We start from the raw sequence: 15,381 nt of genomic DNA, 5'->3' as shown, positions 1-15,381 counted from the left end.
GCCGCTGCTGCCCGCCAGGGACTCGGCACCGCAGGGACCCGAGAGCTGGGGGGGCGGGGGGGGGTGTCCCCGGGGGGAGGTCCCGAGGGGGGGGACCTCAGCCGCCGCCGCCGTCTGGGCTCTGCGCCCGCCTGGCGGAGACTTCAGAACCTCCGCCCCGCCCCTCCCCCTCGCCTTCCCGGCGGCCCCCCCCCCCCGCCCCCGGCAACCGGAGCCCCCCGCCCGCCCCCAGCTCCGTTCTCCCTTTTGCTTCATAGACTCTTGCGCCCTCGAATCCTACCAGCGGATGTTTCTTGAAGGACTTGAACTGGCACAGTTCTTTATGAAAAATGTTTCTTCTTTTTTCCAAATGTCTTTTTATTTTCTTTTTTTTTAATGTCTTTAATGTCAAGGCGTTCTTGAACACACCGACTCCTCCCCCAAATAAAATCTTTTTTTTTTTAAAGATAAGACTTCGTTTCATCCTCCTCCCTTCCTCTCCTCCTCTTTTTCCATCCTTCCTTTTCCTTTTCCTCTTTTTCTTCTGACCGATCTTCCCTTTTTTCTTAAAAAAAATCCAAGATTACATAATGTTTTTTAAAATATTTTATTTATTCATGAGAGACACACAGAGACACAGAGAGACAGAGGCAGAGACACAGGCAGAGGGAGAAGCAGGCTCCACGCAGGGAGCCCGACGTGGGACTCGATCCCGGGTCTCCAGGATCAGGCCCTGGGCTGCAGGTGGCGCTAAACCCCTGAGCCACCCGGGCTACCCAAGATTACATAATATTTGGAAAAAATTCAAACATTGTGGAAAATATATGTTGTATGAAGTCCTTCGTAATTCTACCCTCTGGAAAGAGGGACTTCTCAATATTGGTTGCACGTTAGAATCATCTAGAGAGATTTTTTTGGTCTGCTGCCAGGCCCATAGCCCACGTCAGAGACACAGCACCCAGATAAGGGTCCTTAGGTAGCCCCAGTGTGCAGTCACGGTTGAGAAGCACTGCCCCAGGACTTTGCTACTCAAAGTGTGGTCTGTGCACCAGTGGCACGAGCAACAGCATTCAGCGGGATCTCAGCTCGGCACCCTCTCTCTGCCTACTGAAACCTTCTCTGCATTTTAACAAGATCCTTGGTATTTCATATGCACAATAAAAATAAGAGAAGCGCTTTCTGTAGAAAAATCATTAAAAACAATAAGGAAAACTTTCTCTTTTTTTTAATGGTGGCATGAACTCATTATTATAGACTGAGAGGAAAAAGCTATAAAGGGGAAAAAATAGAAAGTGTAACACAGAATGTCATAATTGGTAGGGCAAGGTCCCAGAAGTGGTGGGAGGGATAGAGCTGACAGCCTGTTGGAAAAAGTGAACTTTGAAGAGGAAAGGGAATTTGTCATCTTATGACTCTGGGAAGAATTACGATAGACTTACAAGCAGATTTGAGGGCAGGGCAGCTGCTGCCTCCTGATGGCTTTTCTTTTCTGTTCTCCTCTAGGAAGAGAAGAGGTCGTCTGCTAAAAATGAATGGGACAAAGAGGACTAAGAGCTATTGAACACTCGCTACGTGTCACACAGTATTGTGGGGTTTATTTTTTGTTTTTTATTTTTTAAAAAAATCTTAAATTTTTAAAAGATTTTATTTATTTGTGAAAGACACACAAAGAGAGGCAGAGACATAGTCAGAGGGAGAAGCAGACTCCCCCCGAGGAGCCTCATGTGGGACTCGATCCCAGGACCTGGGGATCACAACCTGAGCTGAAGGCAGACGCTCAACCACTGAGCCACCCAGGTGCCCCACTACTGTGGCTTTTTTAAAAAAGATTTATTTATTTATTTATTTAGGAGGGGGGGCAGAGGGAGAGAGAGAGAGAATCTCAGGCAGACTCCCCACTGAGCATGGAGCCAGACTCAGGGCCCCATCTCTCCACCCTAAGATCCTGACCTGAGCCGAATTTAACTGACCGAGCCACCCAGGCGCCCCTCACACAGGGTTTTACATAGAAAAATCCTATGTAATCCTTCCAAGAGCCCTGTGACGATTCTGTTAGACAGGTGGGGACTTTGACACTGAGACTCTAAACGTCTATCCTGAGGTTCCTTCTTTATGTCTTCACTCCTTTGGTGGCATCACTCAGCCTCCTGACTGTTAATGTTAGCCACCTGACTCTGATTGCCTGATCTGTGCTACAAACTCCACCCAGTTGTTGACCTGACATTTCTAAAATGGTGCCTGCCTGATTGGAATCCCAAACTGGGGAAAGAGAACTTGTCCCAAAGGTGTACCCCATCCTGGACCCCACTCATCACAAAAAAGCAAAAAAGCCAGGACTTCTCCTGGCAGTACTTCCTCTCCTCCCTCCTCATCTGTCCTAAGTCACAAAGAAGTCTTGTCAGCTTGATCTCCATATATTCTGAGTCCTGGCACTTTGCTAACATCTTTACTACCACCAGATCAGCCTAAGCCACCGTCACCTCCCGTTTGGACCAACCACCCTCTCTGTCTCTGCCCTCGACTCCCTGTCACCTGTTCTCTGCATGTCAGCTAGAGTGAGGTGTATGGGTGGGCATGGCCATTTAAAATCAGACCCACAGATAGGGTTGTATAACCACCCCAACACAGCTGCTCCAAAAGTGATCGATAGTTTGTCAATATCGTTTTACCTATATGTTCACACCTTCCCATTTTTCTTTTTTTAAAAAAAGTCTTTAAAAGCAAATCCAAGATATTCATGTCATTTTGATCATAAATATTTCAGTAGCTATCTCTAATGGGAAGGATATTTATTTTTTAAAGAGAGATCTTTATTTTTATTATTTTTTAAAGATTTTATTTATTTATGTGACAGAGAGAGAAGAGAGAGTGCACAAGCTGGGGGAATAGCAGACAGAGGGAAAGGCAGAGGGAGAAGCAGGCTCCATGCAGGGAGCCTGATGTGGGACTCGAACCCAGGTCTCCAGGATCAGGCCCTGGGCCAAAGGTGGTGCTAAACCGCTGAGCCACCAGGGCTACCCACATTTATATTTTTTTCTTAGTTAGCCTGCTCAACGGTTTGTGGGATGGGCATTGCTAGATGATTGTATCTACAGGAAACATAGATTTAGAGAGTAAGGGATTTACCCAAAGGAGTATAATTTGAGGTAGGAATCCTGAAATCCCCAGTTGGGTACCCTTCCTACCCAGTCCCTGTTCCTCTTTCTTCTGTGTGAGGGCTCCTGTCCTCATTCCTTAGAGCCTTGTATTTCATGATCTTGTATTATAAGGCAAGAAAAAATAAAAATGGAAACAATCATATATTTTCATCGTTGGAAGAAAAAATCCATATATTTTTAGATTTTCCCACTTAAGTAGCTGCGCTACAAAATTTACGAAAAAACATCATTATGCTGCCACCTTCTGGATCTTTTGAAAGCTAACACACCCACAACAATACAAAAATTTAAAACCAGTTCTGTCCAGCTCTTTCTAATCCAGGGCTGACATATTAAACTTTGCATAATTAAAATTATTTCTTTAGTTAATTGGAAATTTTTTTTGGTTAATTGGAAAAATTCTTTAACAACGTAATACCTACCAAATATGGAGGCTAAAGTTAGAAGTCAGTTATTTTTGTTTATAGGGGATGGAAACAAACATACACAGTTAAAATTTACAAGTAATTCAGGAGCCACTTATTGGCCACTAATTTCAACCTTGTCCAACGATAGCTTTTTAAGATTAATGTTAATAGAGGTGGTGGGTAAAATGGCTATTCTATTGCTGATAGAAGTATAAATTATGGGAATCCTTGGGTGGCTCAGCGGTTTAGTGCCTGCCTTTGGCCCAGGGTGCGATTCTGGAGTCCCGGGATCGAGTCCCACATCAGGCTCCCAGCATGGAGGCTGCTTCTCCATCCTCCTGTGTCTTTGCCTCTCTCTCTCTCTGTGTCTGTCATAAATAAATCTTTAAAAAAAAAAAAAGAAGTATAAATTATTACAGTCCTCTGGGAAGACAATTATACTGCTTCTATAAGAAATAAAAATAAAATATCTCTTGGCCCAATGAATTTACTTATGAATTCATCCTACACATAATACTTGTCGATGCATGCAAAGATGTATAAATGTGAAGAATGTACAATCTCACAGTGTTTATAAAGGACTAGAAAAATCCAGAAAACTTAAGTAAATGTGGTAATACACTTGTACAATGTAATTCTGTGAAGTTGGTTGAAAATAATGTTGTAGTTCTAAATATGCTGGTAATAATAACTGATTTTACAAGATATTTTTAAAAGAGGTTTTAAAAAAATATTTAGGCCCAGAACTGGAAGATACTATGCAAAATAAGTACTCTTTTCCTATTTTTTTTTTTTTTACTAGCAGACATTTATGTAGTAGAATCTACATTTGGTTTTCTGCCCCTAGAAGAATGATACACTCAGATCTTTAAGAATGGAACATGAGGCAGTAAAGTATAATCTTAGCTTCATAATCTGATACTATAAATAAGATAAAAATAATTTGAGTGTAAGTTATATTGTGTGGTTTCTACTCAGAAAAAAATTTAAACAAGTGGGAAGAAAATCTTGGTGCTCTGTGAGATCCATGTTATGAGGCTAAATTTATAGTGCAATGTCTTTTTTACTTACTCATTATTTAATAATAAAATATTAAATAATTATAGTAATCATGGCTGATAGTTATTGAGTCTTTTCTATGTGCTGAGTGATTCTCTAAGTGCTGAGCATGAGAGATGTCAGTTGACCCTGTCTAGATTCCGGAAAGACAGTGTAAAGATTACATTCCTTTCTATTTAATAAAATTGTGAGTAAAGAAAACTGAGTGACTTGGCATAGGTCATATAGCCAGCAAGTGGTCAGATCAGGAATTGAGTCCAAATACTCTGAACTCATATGCAGTGCTCTTTCTATTATACCCAGATGGGTCAAAGGGAAAAAACCAGTGCAAATGCCTGTACTGAAATGCTTGATAACACATAAGAAGTTCTAAGCATGCTGCTGGGCTCATCGTAAGTACTCAGAAAATGACTGACCAACAAAAATACTGTTGTTGTTATTATTTTGTTGATAGGAAATAAGGGTAGGTATTTTTCCAAATGACACTAACAAACATCTTCCTCCACAACTCTTCCACTGAAAATTCTCAATTGCATTGTAATGTTTTCATGCTAGTGCGCAGTGTGGACCCACGAGGGCAGGAGTGTCGTCTGTTCCGTTTACTGCTACACCCTGAGGCCTTGGGCACAGCTTAGACTAAAATACTCAGCAAATACTTAGTAACTAGATTGGGAAACCAGAAGTTTTTCCTTCTTCTTTTCTTCTTCTTCTTCTTCTTCTTCTTCTTCTTCTTCTTCTTCTTCTTCTTCTTCTTCTTCTTCTTCTTTCTTCTCCTTCCTTCTTCTCCTTCTCCTTCTCCTTCTCCTTCTCCTTCTCCTTCTCCTTCTCCTTCTCCTTCTCCTTCTCCTTCTCCTTCTCCTTCTCCTTCTCCTTCTCCTTCTTCTTCTTCTTCTTCTTCTTCTTCTTCTTCTTCTTCCCTGTGACATTGTTGGATTACTATAGGTCTGCCATTCTGTATAATTTGTATGCTTTAGAGTAATGCTTCTCAAGTCTAAGTGGTTATGAAACTTCCTCGTTCAATGTATAGGTGCCAGAAAAAGTAGATTACCAGAAATTTTCATTAAATGTTTTTATGCCTTTGACAGAACATGAGAGACTCCTAACTCTGGGAAACGAACAAGGGGTAGCGGAAGGGGAGGTGAGCGGGCGGTTGGGGTGATGGGCACTGAGGGGGGCACTTGATGAGATGAGCACTGGGTGATATGCTATATGTTGGCAAATTGAACTCCAATTAAAAAAAAAATATTTGTGTGCCTTGATGAATGCACCTCCACCGAAGATTTGGTTTGGGCCTCAAGACTGATGATGCCGTGCACATATCGAAAGGGTATAAAAATACATAATGAAGTTTCTGGGGATAGAATACCTCCCAGGTAGGATTCCCAGCTGGCCCAAGAATGGTATGAGAACAGGGAGAGAGGCTGGGTTGGGGTTTTATTGTGATTTGAGGATGAGACTGGGATAAGATCTCTTCAGAGACACTGCACACACCACTTTCACTGGTATCTCCTTAGCCAGAGGTTAGCATCACGTCCTCACCTAAATGTAAGGGAGGTTATAAAACTTAGTCTTGGGATCCCTGGGTGGCGCAGCAGTTTGGCGCCTGCCTTTGGCCCAGGGCGCGATCCCGGAGACCTGGGATCGAATCCCACATCAGGCTCCCGGTGCATGGAGCCTGCTTCTCCCTCTGCCTATGTCTCTGCCTCTCTATCTCTCTCTCTGTGACTATCATAAAAAAAAAACAAAAACAAAAAAAACTTAGTCTTTATTCCACATCATGTGAGCAGTTCAACATCAGAGTTCTAGCACTACATAAGAAGGGGAGAATGAACATAATGGGACCAAAAACACTTTTGGATCCAATTACTGAATGGCATTAAGTGGAATACATTAATTGTTTCAAGTCTTTTGTATATAGTTTACTACTCTTATAAATTCTAGTTAGTGTTCTGAAGGTTACTATTTTTATAACTTACTTATGGGTTTTAATATGTTTCATAGCATACTAGGTAGGCTGGGGAGGTGAAGCTTAATGGAATAGAAAAGGAGGAGGACCTGGGTGACTCAGGTGGTTAAGCCCCCTGATTTCAGGTCAGGTCATGATCTCAGAGTTGTGAGATTGAGCCCCATGTTGGGCTCTGTGCTGAGCCTGGAGTCTGCTTAAGATTCTTTCTCCCTTTCCTTCTGCCCTCATCCCCCGTTTTGAAAAAAAAAAAGGAGAAAAGAAAACTAAGATTTATTTCTGGCAATATGCCAGGCACCTGATTAGAGAGTTTCATTTATATTTTCTCATTTAGATAAGGCAAGAGAGATAAGCAAAAATAATTATTTTATCCAGGGCCAATCATTGGCAAAATGGTAAGGAAGGCAGTTTTTCTTTCATAACTCACTCTTTCCCTTTCAATAGGTCTTTTCTAAAATGTGTTCTGTGTGTCTATTATTTTACAACAGAATATCCAATATAGAATGTAACTGAAAATATTCTGCTATGCAAAATGTTATGCAGGACTTAAGTATAAAGGGAAACATAGTTTGTCCAAATAAATACTTAGACATAATTTGGGGTCTTATAAAATGGTTATTTCAATTAGATGGTTCCTAAATCTGATAGGTTGGGCTGCCTCATCTCTGGACCTCAAGTAACAGTCATACATTCCCTGCCCAAACAGAAATAACCAATATGTGGGAGCATCAGGGCTGGGGTTTGGGTGTGATCACACTTGGTTCCTTTTCCTAAAGTTTCCCTACCATCATACAAATATGAGCTGGCGGGATCCCTGGGTGGCGCAGCGGTTTGGCGCCTGCCTTTGGCCCAGGGCGCGGTCCTGGAGACCCGGGATCGAATCCCACGTCGGGCTCCCGGTGCATGGAGCCTGCTTCTCCCTCTGCCTGTGTCTCTGCCTCTCTCTCTCTCTCTCTCTCTCTCTGATGACTATCATGAATAAATAAATAAAATCTTTAAAAAAAAAAAAAAAACAAATATGAGCTGGCTTGGGTAAAGACACCAGAATTTTCTCAAAGGAGAGTGGTTCACGTGGCAAGTATGCTGAGTATTTTACATGAATTCTTGGTTCCGATTTCTAGTTAGACTGCAATTAGATGATTTTCTTCGATGTATTATACAGGACAAACACAAGGGCTCTATAATATTGTGATTCATAATAAGAAATCTATATTTGGTCTTCTGTTTCCTGGCACAGAGATCCTAAAACTCTTGGACTCTTCTGTGATGAAAGCCTTAAAGTTATGTCTTGTTATGTCAATGCAATGACTTTTAGACCCCACCTAAGGGTGAGGGCTGATTGCTAGTAGAACCAACCATGTGATTAGAGGGTTGGAACTTTCAGCTCCACCCCCTGACCTCTAGGGAAGAGACAGGGACTGGAGGTTGAATCAATGGCCAATAATTTAATCAATCATGACTATGTCATGAAGCCTTTCTAAAAACCCAAAAGGACTGGGTTTAGAGACCTTCCTGGTTGGCGAACAGGTGGGAGTGCTGGAAGAGTGGTGCCATCTGGAAAGGGCATAGAAGCTCTGCATCCTTTCCTCATGCCTTCCTTCTCCTATGTATCTCTTCTATCTGGCACTTCCTGAATTATAGACACTTTTATGATACATTGGTAATCTGGTAAATAAGACGTTTGTCTGAGATCTGTGAGCCACTCTAGTAAATAAAAGAATATCATGTCTTCATTTTAAATGATGCCCGTGAAGAAAAATATTCATATAGGGGGGTCATACGAACCTTTACTTTATAATCAGTCATAAGTATAGGGAAAAACCTGGATTTGAGGTTGGCATCCTGGGTTGGAGGGGGTCATTGGAACCTCCAATTTGTAGTCAGTTGGTTGGAATGTAGATAACAGCCAAGGCTTGAAGCTGGAAGAGAAAGTGGGGTGGGGCGGGGCACTCTTATAGGACCAAGCCCTCAGCCTATGGAATCTGGCACTATCTCCTGGTAGATAGTGTCAGAATTGAGTTGAATTCTTGGACACACTGTTGAATTCTTGGACACCCTGTTTGTATCCCAGAATTGCTTGGTGTTGTATGGAAAGAAAATCCTGGCCCCATTTTCCAATTGAGTTTCAGAACACTAACAGGACTTCATCCAGCCCTTCAGAATTTTGGATCATGCCCCTGGAAAAAGGCTCTTCCACCTGCATGTTTGGAAATCTTCTAGCAGTTGAGGGGCCCAGTATATGTGATGTCAGCTCCTTTGTGCCCATACTACAAAGTCAACTCCTGGCATATAGTATTGCAGGGGTAGGAAACCACCTTGGCTTTTCAATTCTGCTCACTTGGCAGATTTTCTAACATCACCTGCCAAATGGGTCCTGAGAAAATCTACTGGGTAAATGAAAGAGAGTGAAGCGGCTGCAGCTGCTCCACAAGAGATCACATTGCCAGCAAAATCCCTCTGGTGCTGTGTGTGCTTGCCTATTCTTCCTAAGAGCACCTGCTTGTAGTTACCCTGAAAGGCAAAGAGAGGGCTTGAGCAAGGAAATATCTGCTGACCCTTGTTGTGGTGCCCTTCCTGAAGGAGAACACTTCTTGCTCTTTGGGAAAATGGGATATATACTCCATCTTGCCTTTGTACAAGCAGTCAGTAGCAATCTGTTGGCTTACACATTGCCTCCACCAGAGCAGCTTCACCCACTTGACTGGCCACTGCAGTCGTGGAGAGAGATGGCAGTGGTGATGCTGTTGTCAAGAAGCCCCAGGCAAAGTAGATGAAATGTTTAGTCACCGCAGCAGAATGGGCTGGAGGAGGAGGTGAGGCCAGAGTGGGCGCTCTGAGAGCCAGGAGTGTTGGCATCTCTGGCTCAGCTCTGCCACCACTGGGACTGAAAGGCCAATATATTGCTTAATTTCTTTCTTATGTCTTTTCCTTGCTTTTCTTTTGTCTTTTGTCTTTCAAGTGGGACTTTTAAGGGGCCCATTCTGGAGACGGATTATTTGAAGCAAAGGATAAATTGTTAAAGCTAAATTTTAGGCCTCATGACAGAGAAATATTTGGATAAAAGGAATCTGGAAAATAGACTTGGAATAAATGAGTGAAAATTGGCACGGGGGATTTTTTGTTGTTGAAAGAGAAGTGACAAAAAAAGAGGGCAGAGACAGAGGCTAGGGCACATGGCAAAGTCTTTGCAACATGCTAGTGTTGCTGCTAACTCAGGAGAAACACTGCTTTACTGTGTTGAATCTATCCTGGAAGAGTCAGGCTCAATAGCTCCTTTCACTACTTGGCAGCATAATTCATCAGTGGCATTCTTGCCATATATTTTTGAAGGCTGCTCTTGGATGGAATATGAAATGCTTTAGAAACCAATTTTGGTTACAGGCAGCATCGTATTTTTTATATTCTTGCCGAAGGGACTTAGGGTGAACAGCAGGTCAATTTTATCTTTTTTTTTTTTTAAACCAAAAGGGCACATTACTCAGCAGAGTACTTAGTGGTTATGAGAGTGAAAACCAGTTCCCTCTCAACTTAAGGTGTAGGCAACATATTGGATTAGAAAGTATAATACACTTTCTTTCTTGAAATAGGTCTAATCAATATACTTTTTGTACTTTATCAGGATCATTCATTAATAATTGATGAAACCCTAGGCAAAGCTTTTCTTGAGAGGGTTAGAAACTCTGGCTGGAGTTACAGCCCTGGGATCTGGGGTTGTATTTATGAATGTTATTCTGCAAAATACTCTGAGCACTTACTATGAGCTCAAATGCAGAGTGCCACTGGGTCTCAGAACTTGTTTGGGGAAACATTTAAATATCTCTTTTGGTACAAGGGTCACATAATCACTCCGTCATGCAATGCTTAATTGTAAAAGGAATGGGGATGTTGTCTCAACGAGTGCAGGGTTGCTTCCAAGCAGAGTTTTTAAGGATAATGACGGATGGCTCCTTAGGTTCTTACTGCGAGTAGACAGGATGAGATCTGGTCAACAAGGAGCAGAACTGGCTCAGTCAGGAGCATATAGAGTTCATCTGTGGTAACAGAGCGTAAGGCAGAGAGTATTGGAGCACAGATGCTGGTAGGCAGATGCACAATGGGAACACGTGCAAATCCTCTTCTAATGCATTCCATTTTTTAATGAAATAAGTAAGGTGTTGGTTAAGAATGAACATGAGAAAGTAGATTTCAGAGGTAATGTGTGAGGGGAAAAGTGAGTATGAAGTAGTTATCCACACGTGTAAGAAGTTTTGGATTTCTTTTCTGCCTAAGTTACACTCACCAACTTTCCCCATTGCACACACGACCTATTCCTACCATCCCAATGATCAATATTAAGTAGAAGTCAGTGAAGAAAGATTGAATGACAAACCTGACAAGATAAATGAGAGAGGAATGTTGTAGGGGACAGACATGCAAGACAAAGAATGGTTAAGCCCAGGATGGATTCTCCCAAGCCCTTATGGGGCTGAGAGAGAGCTGTTGCTGCCACTTAAAATCACTCATTTTCATGCTTATCCCAGTGCCTTACAAGACACCAGTTTAGTTCCAGAGGTGAAAGTTAGGGCAGAGACTGCTTTCCTGCCTTGACTGCCTCAGTATTGTAAATCAGTTTGCTCTGACAGGCATCCCAGGGAATCTGGAGATCAAAACAACTCAGTGTGACTCCAAAGTTATCATTCTTCTCTTCAGGGCTCCTGGAAGAGAAACGTGAAGTAGAATTTCTGCTACTGAGTTAGGAGTATAAAGAAGCAATGCATTGTAACCAGAGGCGACACAGAGTACATTTGTTCTCTGGGAGTATGTGGAAGTTTTTTTTCTCGTGGTTCAGTTTGCTCAGTGAAGTGGAGATCAAGGTTATTACCAGAGAGACAAATGCAAGTTCATAGGAGAGATTTTATTTTATTTTATTCTTTTTATTTATTTAAAAAAAATTTTTTTTTTAATTTATTTATGATAGTCACACAGAGGGAGAGAGAGAGGCAGAGACACAGGCAGAGGGAGAAGCAGGCTCCATGCACTGGGAGCCCGACGTGGGATTCGATCCCGGGTCTCCAGAATCACGCCCTGGGCCAAAGGCAGGCGCCAAACCGCTGCGCCACCCAGGGATTCCATAGGAGAGATTTTAAAAAAGGAAGTGTGAAATAGTCATAGTGAACAACTGAATGGACCGGGCAGTGTAGTGTGATTACTGCTTAAAGGACCACCTGAAGTTTATGGTCATGAATTTAAAGTAAGACCAATCAGAAGCTACAGGAAGAGAATTGGACTGGATGTAACCAGGGTTGTGATTTTGATAAATAAACACACACACACACACACACACACACACACACATATGCTAGAGATAAATGATGGGATGAGATGGGAAGAGTTGACTAGGGTAGCTTCAATCAAAAGAATGCAAGAATTTTTACACTGAAATACTTGTGGATAACTATTTCATTCTTTTCCTCTCATACATTCAGTTTTTCTCTTTTTTTCCCTCTCCCTCTCTTCACACACACACACACAGAGTTTACATATATTAATTATATGTAATAAAGAGGGGGAATAAAAGCATATATTTGTATTTTCTTATATTTGCATAAAAGAAACACCAGAAAGATACACCCAAACTAACACGAATGGTTACTTATGCAAATGCTTACTAACAGGAGAGTAGAAGGACAGAGATGGAGTTTTTCCAATCCTTCACAAACTATAGTTCCCAAGAATAGTAGAGAGGGGAACATGTTCCAACTTACTCTACAAGGCCCTTATTACTCTGATATAGAAACTAGAGAAAGACGTCACAGAAAAACATAGACCAATATCTCTTATTGGTATAGACACAAAATTCCTCAAGAGAAAACTAGCAAACAGTCTGGCAGCCTATAAAAAGGGTTACATACCATGGCTAAATGGGGATTTATTCCAGGGATGCAAGATTCATTCAATGTATGAACATTAACCATTTGTAATATATTAAAAGAATAAAGGACATAAACCACACAATCATCTTAAGATGCAGAAAAAGCTTCCAGTGTCCTTTTATGATATAAACACTTAACAAAATAGGAGTAGAAAGGAACTTTCTCAACATTTATGAAAAACCCACAGCTAACATCACACTGAATATCAAAGGACAGAAAGCTTTCCTCCTAAGATAAGGAATAAGACAAGGATGTCTGCTTTCTACTTCTCTTCAATATTGCACTGAAGATTCTAGCCAAGGCAGTTAGGCAAGAAAAAGAAATGAAGGGCATCCAGATTGAAGTGAGAAAAAAGTAAAATTATTCTCTTTGCAGATGATATGATGTTATAAGTAGAAAATTATAAGGAATCCAACAGAAAACTATGAAAGTTCATCAAGGTTATGAGATATATGATTCATAAACAAAAATGATTGTATTTCTATAAACTAGCAATGAACAAAATGAAAATAAATTTTTTTTGCAAATAAAAAATATTTTTTTTATTTATTTATTTTTTATAAAAAATATTTTAAGTCCATTTACAAAAGCATTGAAAAGAATAAAATATTTAGGAATAAATCTGACCAAGAATTCAAGATTTGTATGCTGAAAACTTTAAACCATTGCTGAAAGAAATTAAAGAAGACCTAAAGAAATAGAAAGACACACTGTATTCATGTATTGAATGGCTTAATACTGTTCAGGTGGTAACACTACCCAATGTCATCTACAGATTCATTGAAGTGGCACCTGAGTGGCTCAGTGGCTGAGCATCTGCCTTTGGCTCAGGTCATGATCCCAGGGTCCTGGGACTGAATCCTGCATCAAGTTCCCTGCAGGGAACCTGCTTCTCCCTCTGCGTATGTCTCTGCCTCTCTTTCTGTGTCTTTCATGAACAAATACATAAAATCTTTTTTAAAAATTCAATGTAATCCCTATCAAAATCCCTGTGACCTTTGCTGTAACAATGGAAAGCTGATCTGAAAACTCACATGGAATTACAGGTAACTCTCAGTAATCATAATAACTTGAAAAGAAGAACAAAATTGGAAGACTCCTAATTCCTGATTATTGCAAAGCCACAGTACTCTAAACAGTGTGGTACTGGCATAAAGATAGAAATATAAAACAATGGAATAAAATGAGAGTACAGAAATAGATTCATAAATCTATAGTCAATTGATTTTTTAAAATGTTTATTTATTTATTTATTTTTTAGAGAGAGCCAGCGAGCACATGTGTGATTGGGGGAAGGGCAGAGAGAGAAGGGGAGAGAGAGAGAGAGAGAGAGGAGACTCCCAAGCCGACTCTCTGCTGAGCACAGAGCCTGATGTGGGGCTAGATCTCACGACCCTGAGACCATGACTTAAGCTAAAATCAAGAGTCACATGCTTACCTGACTGAGCCACAGAATATTGTATATTCTGGCACACCCATAGACTATTATTCAGCCATAAAAGGAATGAGTTACTGATACATGCTACAAAATGGATAAACCTTGAAAACATTCTGCTAAGTGAAGAAGTCAGTCACAAAAAGGCATATATTATGCGAGTCCATTTGTATGAAATGTCCAGACGAGGCAAATCTACAGAGTCAGAAAGTAGATAGGTGGTTTCCAGGAGCTAGAGGTTGTGGGCAATGGGAGCGTGACTGCTAATGGGTATGAAATTTCTTTGGGGAATAATGGAAATATTCTGGAATTAGATAGTCGTGATGGCTTCATATACATGTGAGTAATTTTTAAACCACTAAGTTATGCACTATAAAAGGGTGAGTTTTATGTTGTGTGAATTAGATCCCAATAAACAAATATAGCAGACAGGCAATAAGGGAGCAAATGATTTGGAAGGTGTGGCTATACACTGACAACATGAATGAATGAAGGGGTATAGAAGTCAGAAATACATTCTACAGAACTTGATGACTGGGTGTGAGAGGCAGTGAGAAGGAGGAGAAATTCAGGAATGATACAGAGGCGACTTATCACCTTGTATTTCATGGATTTATTTATGTATTTGCCTATTCCATTAAAATATACGTTCCTTAATCTATCCTGACTGAACACATAGGGTCCATTCTGCAGGGAAGGGGAAGTAAGTGGCAATTTCCGACTAAATCATCAACGAGGATTTCCATTCTCATGGGTCTGTTTAATGCAGTTCAAGAGTGTTGCTCAGTTTTCCCTGGGAAGAGAGACCTTACTTCCTGTGTTTGGATAATTTTGAGGTTTCCTCTTTTTGGTCTTGACGAGAGAAGCACTAACCTTTATTGATTCCACATTAAGCATTGGATGTTGTGTCAAGGTCTTCCCAACTTTCTTCCTGAGTGGTGCTGTCTTTATTTCACCTGGACACAGGTTTTGGAAGACTTCTTTTTTTTTGACGGTAAAAGCATTTATTAACATAAATTGATTTCATTTTTTGCTTAATCAAAGTTATAATAATGCAACTCTCAATGGGGCCTTCTCATTGGTCTGAACTGTCACTCACAATGCTAGTTGATATAATTTCATCTAAAGAAGAGGATCTTGATACTTTGATATGCCTGTACATTCTCATTAAATTAAATTACTTAATTATTTTTTTTTACATTCTCATTTTAGATCATGTAAATTTCAATCAGTAAAATACCTCTTGGTCCTGGTGACTATCTTCACAGACCCATAAGAATCTAATGTCATGTAGTTGGTAATTTCCCTGGTCATTAATTATTAATCAGTTTACTTCTGATTGATTGCAAGTTGATTGTTCTCAGGAAGTCACAAAAACTGTGTATCATTGGGGCATATCTCCGGATAAATTGTTTTGCTAAAATTTTTCTTTGGCTTGTATCTGTTTATGGATTAAAAACTCATTTAT

Source organism: Canis aureus, chromosome 4, assembly GCF_053574225.1.
Source record: "Canis aureus isolate CA01 chromosome 4, VMU_Caureus_v.1.0, whole genome shotgun sequence".
Lineage (NCBI taxonomy): Eukaryota > Metazoa > Chordata > Mammalia > Carnivora > Canidae > Canis > Canis aureus.
Note: the sequence above shows the minus strand (reverse complement) of the source record.